We start from the raw sequence: 10,097 nt of genomic DNA on the forward strand, positions 1-10,097 counted from the left end.
TCCACTTACGCAGGTCTTATGCCAAGCAATTCCTGCCTTCCCCTCCACCCAGATAAATAACACAACAGTATGAATATGCATATAATATGTTGAGCAGGTTCACGCCTTGAATCGTCCTTGTTTCTTCTTTGGGGGAAGTGACAACCTCCTCCAAACTATTGTAAATCACACCAAGTCTGCTTAGATAAGCCAGCCTGGGTTATCTCCACAGTCCCAGATCTGTAAAGGAATGTCCCTAAAAGCATACATTATTTAGGACACACAGAGCATTACCTTTAAACATTAAACAATGTTCAACTCAATGTATAACTTCATTAAACAATATTCAAACCACCACTTGATACAGCCTTCAGTCCCTTAGTTTAGTCACTCATTTTTGTATAAGCCTACGTGACTCGTTTTTGGCACAGAACTCTAACTCTGTCATTTTGTTTTAGTTTAGGTTATTTGATGTACATATTTTACCCTGTTTTGTTAATTTCCCCTTTTCCATTCCTGTTAATTAAACATTACTTAATTTATACCATTTTCTACCTTGTGTTTTTGTTGCTTCCCCGACCCCAGCCACCCTTCATGACAGATCTAGGCTCATCACTAGTGAACAAGTTTTTACATTGCTTTTTTGTAATTCAAGTTTTTATTTTATTTTTATTTTTAACATATAACATGACAGACAGCAGCACATTACTTTGAGAACTGCAGCCTCTGGACAGGAATACATGGTCTTCACCCAGTTACACAATATAGGCCCAAAACCAAATTTATTGAGGCCTGTCAATAGAAAACCCCATTTTACCCAGTCGAACGCCTTCTCCGCATCAAGGGAGAAGGCAGTAACCGGGTCCCTACTAGTTTTATTTTTGGGCATAATATGGACAAGTTGTCTCCAGAACATCTGTTCTTAATGAAGCCAACCTCCTCTCCATGAATGATTGAGGGTTTTATTTTTTCTAGCCGTGAAGCCGATATTTTAGTCAAAATTTTTCAATCTACCAAAAGACTGATGGGTCGATAATTTACTCTTGCTCTTTCTTAGGGATTAAAGATATTAGTGCCTCATTAAATGAACTCAGTAATGACCCTGTAAATGGTCACATTTGTCTATAGCGCTTTTCTACCTTCAAGGCACTCAAAGCGCTTTACAACAAGGAACCACTCACCCATTCACACACACACACACACACACACACACCACATTCACACACACACACACACACATCACACACACACACACACACACACACACACACACACACACACACACACACGCACACGCACGCAGACACTGTGGGCAAGGTGGGTTAAGTGTCCTGACCAAGCATCTGTGGGAGCTGGAATCACACCAGCCAACCTGTGGGTCAGTGGATCTGACCGCTCAACCTGTGATGTTTATGTCAAGAGCTGGATTCGAACCACCAACCTTCAGATCAGTGGGCGAACGCTCTACCAACTGAGCTACTGCTGCCCTGTATCATATGCCTCCAAATAAACCTTGTGTAGAGCTCAAAATATCAACAACTTTTTATAATACTCAATGGGAAAGCCATCCGTACCTGATGACTTTCCATTTTTCATTGATGATCATTATTAATTAATTTCCCTTAATTTAATTTCCTAATTAAAATAATAAAATAACAAAATAATTAATAAATAATAAAATAAAATTAATAAAATTATTAATTAAATAAAATTAAAATAATAATCTAATTTCCTTAATTTCCCCTTCTGTTATAGGAGCACTGAACCTCTCTTTTTGATCTGTAGCAAGTGTTGGCAACTCTAGGCCTAAGAAAAATGTGCCAATGTCCATCTCATTCATAGTGCCAGATGATATGTATATAAATTCTGATAAAATAATTTGAAAACCTCATTTATTCCTCTAGATAATGTTATTACCTGGACATCCTTTTTTATCATTGATATATTGGTAAGACTCCTGCTCCTCCTTTAATTGTCTTGCCAATAATTTCCCACTTTTTTCCCCTTCCTCATGAAATTTTGTCCTCAATTGAAATAATGCATATTCAGCTCTTCTGTTATAAATATCATCAAGCTGGAATTTCATTTTACAGATCATCTGATATTTATCATTTGAAAATTTTTTTGTCGTTCTCCAATTTACATATTTCCTTCTCCAATTTCTTTTCTTTGTCCAAGTTTTCCTTTTTATTTTATGTGGCATATGCAATTATCTTGCCCCTTAAATACGCTTTGGGTGCTTCCCATACCAAGGCATCTTTGAGCCCATATTCATTTCAAAGAATATTTTGAGATCTTCTGAAATCTCCTCACTAAACGACTTGTTTTGCAGTAGCAGAGTGTTAAACCTCCAACGACCACTCTTTGATTTCTCCACATTCAGACACATATGCAGCTCCACTGAAGCATGCTCACTGATGATTGGGTCAGTCCATATGAAATCAGCAATTTTCAAGGAATCTCCCCTGTGAGCCATCTCAGATTTGGCTGAAAAAAATTCCAAAAATGTTTAAAATCACCAAATGAAAGAATGTAAAATTTTAGCTCAATCCCTTGAGTCGTTCCTGAGTTATGACCCATTGAAATTTTGCTCACTTTTTCTGAAGCCTTAATTTATAAGCATGTTTGAGAGACCAAAACTTCATCAAAAATAGAGCTAGGAAGCTGAAAAAGTATATTATTGTAGATTCTTTGTCATAGAATCTGAATCTGTTCTCAATTTTTGAGGTCCAAGATCTGTTTACTCCAAGCAGAAATTTACAAACTAACAGTTGAACCTGAATATTTAAGAGAGTGACCATTTCTGGTCTCACACTTTTCTTTTCACAGACCAAATGTCATCTTTTTGGCTCCTTCTTTGGACCCTCTGTTCCCCATGTGGGCACAGTTAGATGCTGATCTTTTTTTTTTTTTGACCAGAGAAACTTTGGCATATTCTGATTAGATTAAAGTAATAAAAACATCTACTATTAACATTCATTTCAAACTGAATTTTTCACGGGTCATTTTTGGTGGAGTTTAGGTATTTTTCCACCTGCTAGAAAAGTTAAATTACCTTTTAATAGACTTAAACACTAACTGCTTGTTATAAGAGAAGACAGTTGGAGATTATTTGTGGTACATTGTTTGTGATGGTTTTGGTGGCACAGTAAAACGCTCGGCTGCAAGGACCAGTCTTCAGACAAACTGACAACAATCAAATATTGACCACACTCCAGGTGTTTGAATGAACTTCACAAAACATAAAGGATGTAAAGTTTTTCTTTAAAGCTCTAAATACATTACAAACCATGAACTTACTTCCAAACTAGAAGAGTGCTACAGCAAGACAAAGACTGTGAATGGTACTAGATCACACCACAGTTTCATTCTGGTGTCAAATGATAAATTAGAAATGAGGAGAATATCTCAAGATCATTTATGTTCTGAAGTGTCAGTTTCTGAAATACAAAATGAGATTGTGTCAGATTTCTCTCTGTACCAGCAGGTCAGTACATGCATGTATTTATGACATCAGGTGGTTCATTGGGAATATTTCAGAGTGTTTAGATGAACATGATGATGTCTATGTGAGATTCATGAACGGAGATGACAGACCCCTCATCTGTTCTTCTGAACATCGACAAAACCATGTTGAGTCCCATTTCAGCACAGAATCTGTTGTATTAAGGAAGTCCAGAGAAGAAGAGCACAAAATTATCACCTTGACACTGCAGGTTATGACAGGATCCAAACATGACTTCTGAAGTTCATTAGTCGTGAGGAACACTTAGTGTGCAAGATACAAATACACATGATCTACCTGTAGGAGGCAAAGGGACCAGAATGGGCAGATTTTTCCAGTATGTTGGTATTTTTTGCTGAAATTTTTTTTCCACACTGAATTTAAAAAATGTAATTTCTGGCAGTTGAGCAAATAACATCCCGATCACGTACGCGAAAAAAGATATTAAATCGTGGCCTCAAAATACTATTTCGTTCCCACAATATATAATTCATTCCCACACTTTAGCTAAATCGTTCGCACGTTTTAGATATATCGCTCGCACGTTTTAGATATATCGCTCGCACGTTTTAGACATATCGTTCGCACGTTTTAGATATATCGTTCGCACGTTTTGATTAAATCGTTCCCACATTTTAGCTAAATCGTTCCCACGAATTAAGAAAATGCCGCCAATTAAACAAACAGTGCGTGGTGTTCGGTTGATTTGGCAAGTCCTTCTTGCATGCCCCCCCCCCCATTTTGACAACGTATATTGCTCCCTACTCAAATGTATGCTTATGTAAATGTAGGCTTATATAAAATCCAGGATCGTGTAGTAGCGTGGCATAGTGTGTATGCTATAGCTAAATAAGAAAACAAAACAAAATGCTAGCTTAAATACTAGTGAGCTAATGCTGCTTGCTTATAGTGGAAATGTTATGGAATAAAGTGACAGTAAAATTGTCCTAATTGTTTACCGTGTGTTCATGTAGCAATAGATGCTCAACTGCTGCTTTTTTGAGGGAGCGTAACACAGAGGAGGGAGTCATCCAGACACTGAAGGATGAAAATGTAAGTTTCTCTGTTTTTCCACCTCAGAACATTGATCTCGTAACATCTATAGCCTACAATACAAGTGCCAAACACACATCCATGTAGAATGTAAGATACCGATTTGGATGAAATGCGATTAGACCTGTATAGACCCAGTGTTAGCCCCAATTTCGTCTTAGCGTTAGCCATCTATCACCACAAACTATGAAATACCAGGATTGTTTTGAAGACTTACAACCACTCAACTACACGTGAGTAACACCAGAGCCTGATAGAAATCACTGCCACATGTAGAATTGTTTTTGCATTGTTCATTGACGTAGCGATTAGCATCGAAATGAAGTTATATGCTAACGACCACGTAATAAACATTTCGTAAATCTAACGCTATGCTGGACAATAATACGCTAAAAAATAAAGAGGACCACAACAGTTTGACAAGAAACCCCTCGATTTAGTTCATCCAGAGCCAATACAATGTGTAACTCATGCGAAATGGAAACATGTGAAATGGAAACGTCTCTCGCTAACTTTTAACATCACTTAGGCTAATGTTTACCTTTATCAAACGCCTCAACAGCTAAGGACTAAACCAGAACTGAACTAGACTAAAACAGGACTAAACCAGGACCCCGTCCCCTCTCTCTCCACAAAGAGTAGTCCTGGACTTGAAAGAAAGAAGGCGAGAGAGAGAGCGCGAACGAGCGAGAGAGAGAAAGAGGACCCCAAATCCGCGGAGCGCGTTCCAGTGACGGGAGCGTTTAGCCCCGCGGGGCGCGGAGCTCTGAGCCGGTCCACCCACCGCCACCGCAGGCACAACTCTGGTCGTTCAGACACTCGGTCCTGGTTCAGTTCTGGTTTAGTCCTCAGCTGTTGAGGTGTTTGATAAAGGTAAAAATTAGCCTAAGTGACGTTAAGTTAGCAAGAAACGCTTCCATTTCAACAGTCAAATGTTTCGCGTGCCAGCTGCTGCCACCTGGCTAGCGATATATCTAAAACGTGCGAACGATTTAGCTAAACTGTGGGAACGAATTATATATTGTAGGAACGAAATAGTAATTTGAGGCCACGATTTAATATCTTTTTCCGCGTACGTCATCGGGCGGGCTCCGTAAATAACAGATCAGATGACTGTATTTTGGTAACTTGTGTCAGTATCATATATTTCCTTGTTAATGTTACTGCCTTCTTGTAATATTTTTTGTGCAAAAATAATACACATATGGTGGAACTGAAAGTCATGATCACAGAATCAGAGATTTAACAGGCAATGAGTATTCCAATTGTAATCTGCCTTTGATCAGTTTCCATCAATACTATCTTCACTTTTGTTGCTTTACTTATACACTGTGAAAAGCTGTTTCTGTGTGTAACCCACATTACGTAACACCACGTCTGGTGGCACCTTTACTGTGGCGGGATAACCCTCTTTAAGTTCCGGCGCCACACACACACACACACACACACCCACCCTTCCTGCTCCTCTCTCCGGTGCTACAGCGCTGCTGCTAACTGTTGGAAATGGACGCCTCACCACGGATCTGATAAAGATTTACCGTCACCGCTACACTCTTCTTTCTTTCCCCTCAGAACACATCTCAACGGTGAGTGACAAAACTACCTCTCCTGAAAGATATCTGCAATTTGTCCTAACCTGTCAACACCCGTGTAGCCATCTAAGCTAACGCCCACCACTCCCACAAACAAACGCCGTCAGCGCGGCAAACAAATTGACTTTTTAGTTTAATTCCCGCTTTATTTTACTTTTCACTCAACCCGAACGTTTCACCAACGCCATTCACATTGACCAAACAAATTTTTAATTGATTACCCCAAACATTAATGGAATGTTAGCCTATTTTCAGCACGAGCCCAAGCGGCAATGATCATTTTGAAAGCAACCGGTTGCGCAACAACACGACACTGAATTGTTCACGAATCTTATTGATATTGATTTATTTGTTTAAAGGTGCACCATATTTTTGTAGTATTATTTTAGTTTATGAATTATTAGTCAAATGATAGCCAAATGTTTATTTTTGTATGTATTGAATTTATTGTGTGTATTGAATTTTCATTTCCTTTAGTAATGAATTATTACTCCAGTTAAGGCTATTTTAATTTATTTCATTCCTAATTTTTGTTTTACTGACCCTGTTCCAGGTCAGGTTTTTTCCCCCACACTGGATCATTCTCTTGCACATCAACACCACTACACTGGATGATAATAACAATAATAATAATAATATAATATAAATACGTTTCTATTATTCATACCCTTATATATTTATACTCTGAATTTATATTATTAATACATACCTTTGTACTAATTTTGTGTTCTGTTTTATTCACACACCTTCACTCCTGCTGGACCTTCTTCTGATTGCACAGATCGCTGCCATATCCTAGCCCTAGTCCGTTACATGTGTGAGATAACAAATTATCTTCTTTAAATACAAATAGAATAAATAATGCAAATAAACCTTTTTTCATAATTTTGTACAGAGTTAATAGTTGAATTTTCTCACAGGATTAATGACACTTTTCCATTTGTACCACAAATAATCTCCAATTGTCTTCCCTTATAACAAGCAAATAGTGTTTAAGTCTATTAAAGATAATTGAACTTTTCTGCAGGTGGAAAAGTCCCTAAACTCCACCAAAAATGACCCATGAGAGCTAATTTTCAAAAATTCAATTTGAAATGAAGGGAGTTAATAGTAAATGTTTTTATTACTTTAAACTAATCAGAATATGCCAAAGTTTCTCTGGTAAAAAAAAAAAGATCAACATCTAACTGTGTCACATGGAGAACCGAAGGTCTAAAGAAGGGGCCAAAAAGATCACATTTGGTCTGTGACCATATTTGGGACTCTACACCATCCACATGAAAACTCAGAAAAGTGTGAGATTGTTGTCAGAAATGCTCATTCTCTCAAATATTCAGATTCAGCAGTTAGTTTGTAAATATCTGCTTGGAGTAAATAAATCTTGGACCTCAAAAATTAAAAAAAATAATTGAGCAGCAACCAAATGTGAATTTGGTATTGGTAACAAATTCAGAATCTATGGCCAAGAAACTACAATAATACACATTTTTAGCTTCCTAGCTCTATTTTTGATGAAGTTCTGGTCTCTCAAACATGTTTATAAATTAAAGCTTCAGAAAAAATGAGCACGGCCCCAAAATTTCAACGAGCCATAACTCAGGAACGACTCAAGGGACTGAGCTAAAAATTGAGATTCTTTCATGTGGTAATTTTAGAAATTTTTGGAAATTTTCAAATCTGAGATGGCTCATTCCTTGAAAACGGCTGATTTCATACAGACTGACCCTTATGTTGTTTTGGGTGCACTGCTCCTTTACGACCTGTCACCCTTGGGTGCTTGCCACACCCTATTTAAGATGGCCACCTGAGCTCTCATTCTTTTGCTCGATGAAGGCCTGGCCCGGCCACGGATAAGCGGAAGAAGAAAATGGATGGATGGATGGATGGAAGGCCTAGTGCCAAAACGTTGCACAGTTTGTCCTAATATATCTCACATTTTGCAAGTAAGACGATGTGTGGGATTGTTCTCTGTGCTCTTGGGCTGCTCCCTCTCCTCCCACGCACCTCTCAAGTAACTGATATGCAAAGTTCTCATTCATTTATTTTGTTTTGATGTCAATAAATAGTTGCACTAAATGAATGCACTAAAGTTTCCCTGAGGTCTGGAAAGGTTAAGTAGTCATGTTGCAATATTAAGACTGGAGGGGAATCTGATAAACTACACATATTTGCAACAAATCAAAAAGTGCAACAGTGCCAAAAAACATATCCGCATTTGCCCAGAATCTGTTGAAATAAACACACAAGACTTTGTTATGTTATGTGTTATGTGTTATGTTATGTTACGTTACGTATGTGTGTATGCATGCGAAGTTGTAAATTTGGAGGATGTCCAAGACGTACTGTGGGGCTAGGCAATTCAAAGCTGTAAAAACAAACAATAAAATTAATTGTAAAATGAACAGTAAGCCAGTGCAAAGACGCAAGGATTGGAGTAATGTGCTCTCTTCTTTCGATTCTTGTTAAGAGTCGTGCCACAGAGTTTTGGACTAACTGTAGTTGGTAAAGTGCATTTTGTGAGATGCCAGAATAAAGTACATTACAGTCATCCAGGCGTAATGAAATAAAAGCGTGCATGACTTCTTCAAAAAGGTCTGACTTTAGATAAAAGCAGCACATGAATTTAAAATGCCACTGATCTGTTTGTCCAATTTTAAATCACTATATAAGGTGACGCTGAGGTTGCTGACTGTGGGGTGAACATAATTTTTGAGGTGTCCCACATCAGTGAGGGCACCCAAACAGTATCACCTCAGTCTTTGCTTCGTTCAGTTTTTAAAAGTTTTGGGCCAACCAAGCCTTGACGTCAGATAGACAGTCGAGCAGGGGTGTCAGGGGACAGTGATGCTTTTTTCCAATAGGAAAGTAAATCTGGCAATCATCTGCATAAATTATTTACATTTTGAGAAGAACACCACTTGTCAAACAGGATTTCCTTTTCCCTGACAAAATCAACATAAGTCTGATTATAATCTTTCCTCAACTTACGAAATTTGTGTCGGTATGCTTCTGGGACCAGTTCATATGCTCGGAGAATAGCAGATTTAAACTTCTTAAAATCTAAACTTTCCTCGGCGGAGAGAGCTGCATAAGCCTCCTGTGCTTTCCCAGTTAGGGTACACTGCAATAATACGGTCCACACATCCTTTGGCCATTTCAATGTTTCAGCAATTCTTTCGAAAATGGTAAAATACTTATCAACATCCTTTTCATTAAAAGGAGGCACCAAACGTATATTCTTACCTATGTCAAAATTCGCATTTGCTCGGGACTCACCCAGCCCAATGCGAAGCTCCAATTCCCGCAATCGAATTTCGGTCTGCTTCTCCAGCCTCTTCTGCTCCAAATGTAACTCCTTCTCGCGTAAAGCGAGTCTTCCCAACTCGACTTCGAGTTCCTTTAAACGAACCGCCTCATCGGTTTCGCCAGATGAGGACAAACGTGGGCTTTTGGCCAAAACGGCTGCAGGAAAAATACCATGTTCAATCAAAGCTGACAATACTTCATTTTTAATCACCGCTTTTTTTGCTTGCTTGGTGATCATCACATTGTACTTTTCAGCTATAAGGAGCAACTGATCCTTTGTGCATCTATGCAAAGCTTCCACCGTGGGCGCCTTGATAAACTCACCTAAGTTGAACTCCATACCTACCCAAAATCCTACAGCCTACAATCAAAATCAATGCACAAATTATACCCACGCACAAAATCCGCCTACACCACAAAAGCTACTCCACCTGCAAAAACAAGTCAAACTAACGAAACTAAAGTCATAAATTGCCCAAATTATGTCACAAATGCAAAGTGGCACAACCTAAAGTTACCGCAACTAAAACACAAAAGGCAACTAAGGGCACAACAAATGACTCCGTTAAAAAGGGTTTTTGCCAGTTTTGACGAGCCCCCATAAATATGTTACGACCCAAAAGATTTGAGTCCCAACATATTTAGGAAAGGACACGGAAACC

This window comes from Boleophthalmus pectinirostris, unplaced genomic scaffold (genome assembly GCF_026225935.1).
Source record: "Boleophthalmus pectinirostris isolate CB_2022bp ecotype Guang Dong unplaced genomic scaffold, ASM2622593v1 HiC_scaffold_20, whole genome shotgun sequence".
Classification (NCBI taxonomy): Eukaryota; Metazoa; Chordata; class Actinopteri; order Gobiiformes; family Gobiidae; genus Boleophthalmus; species Boleophthalmus pectinirostris.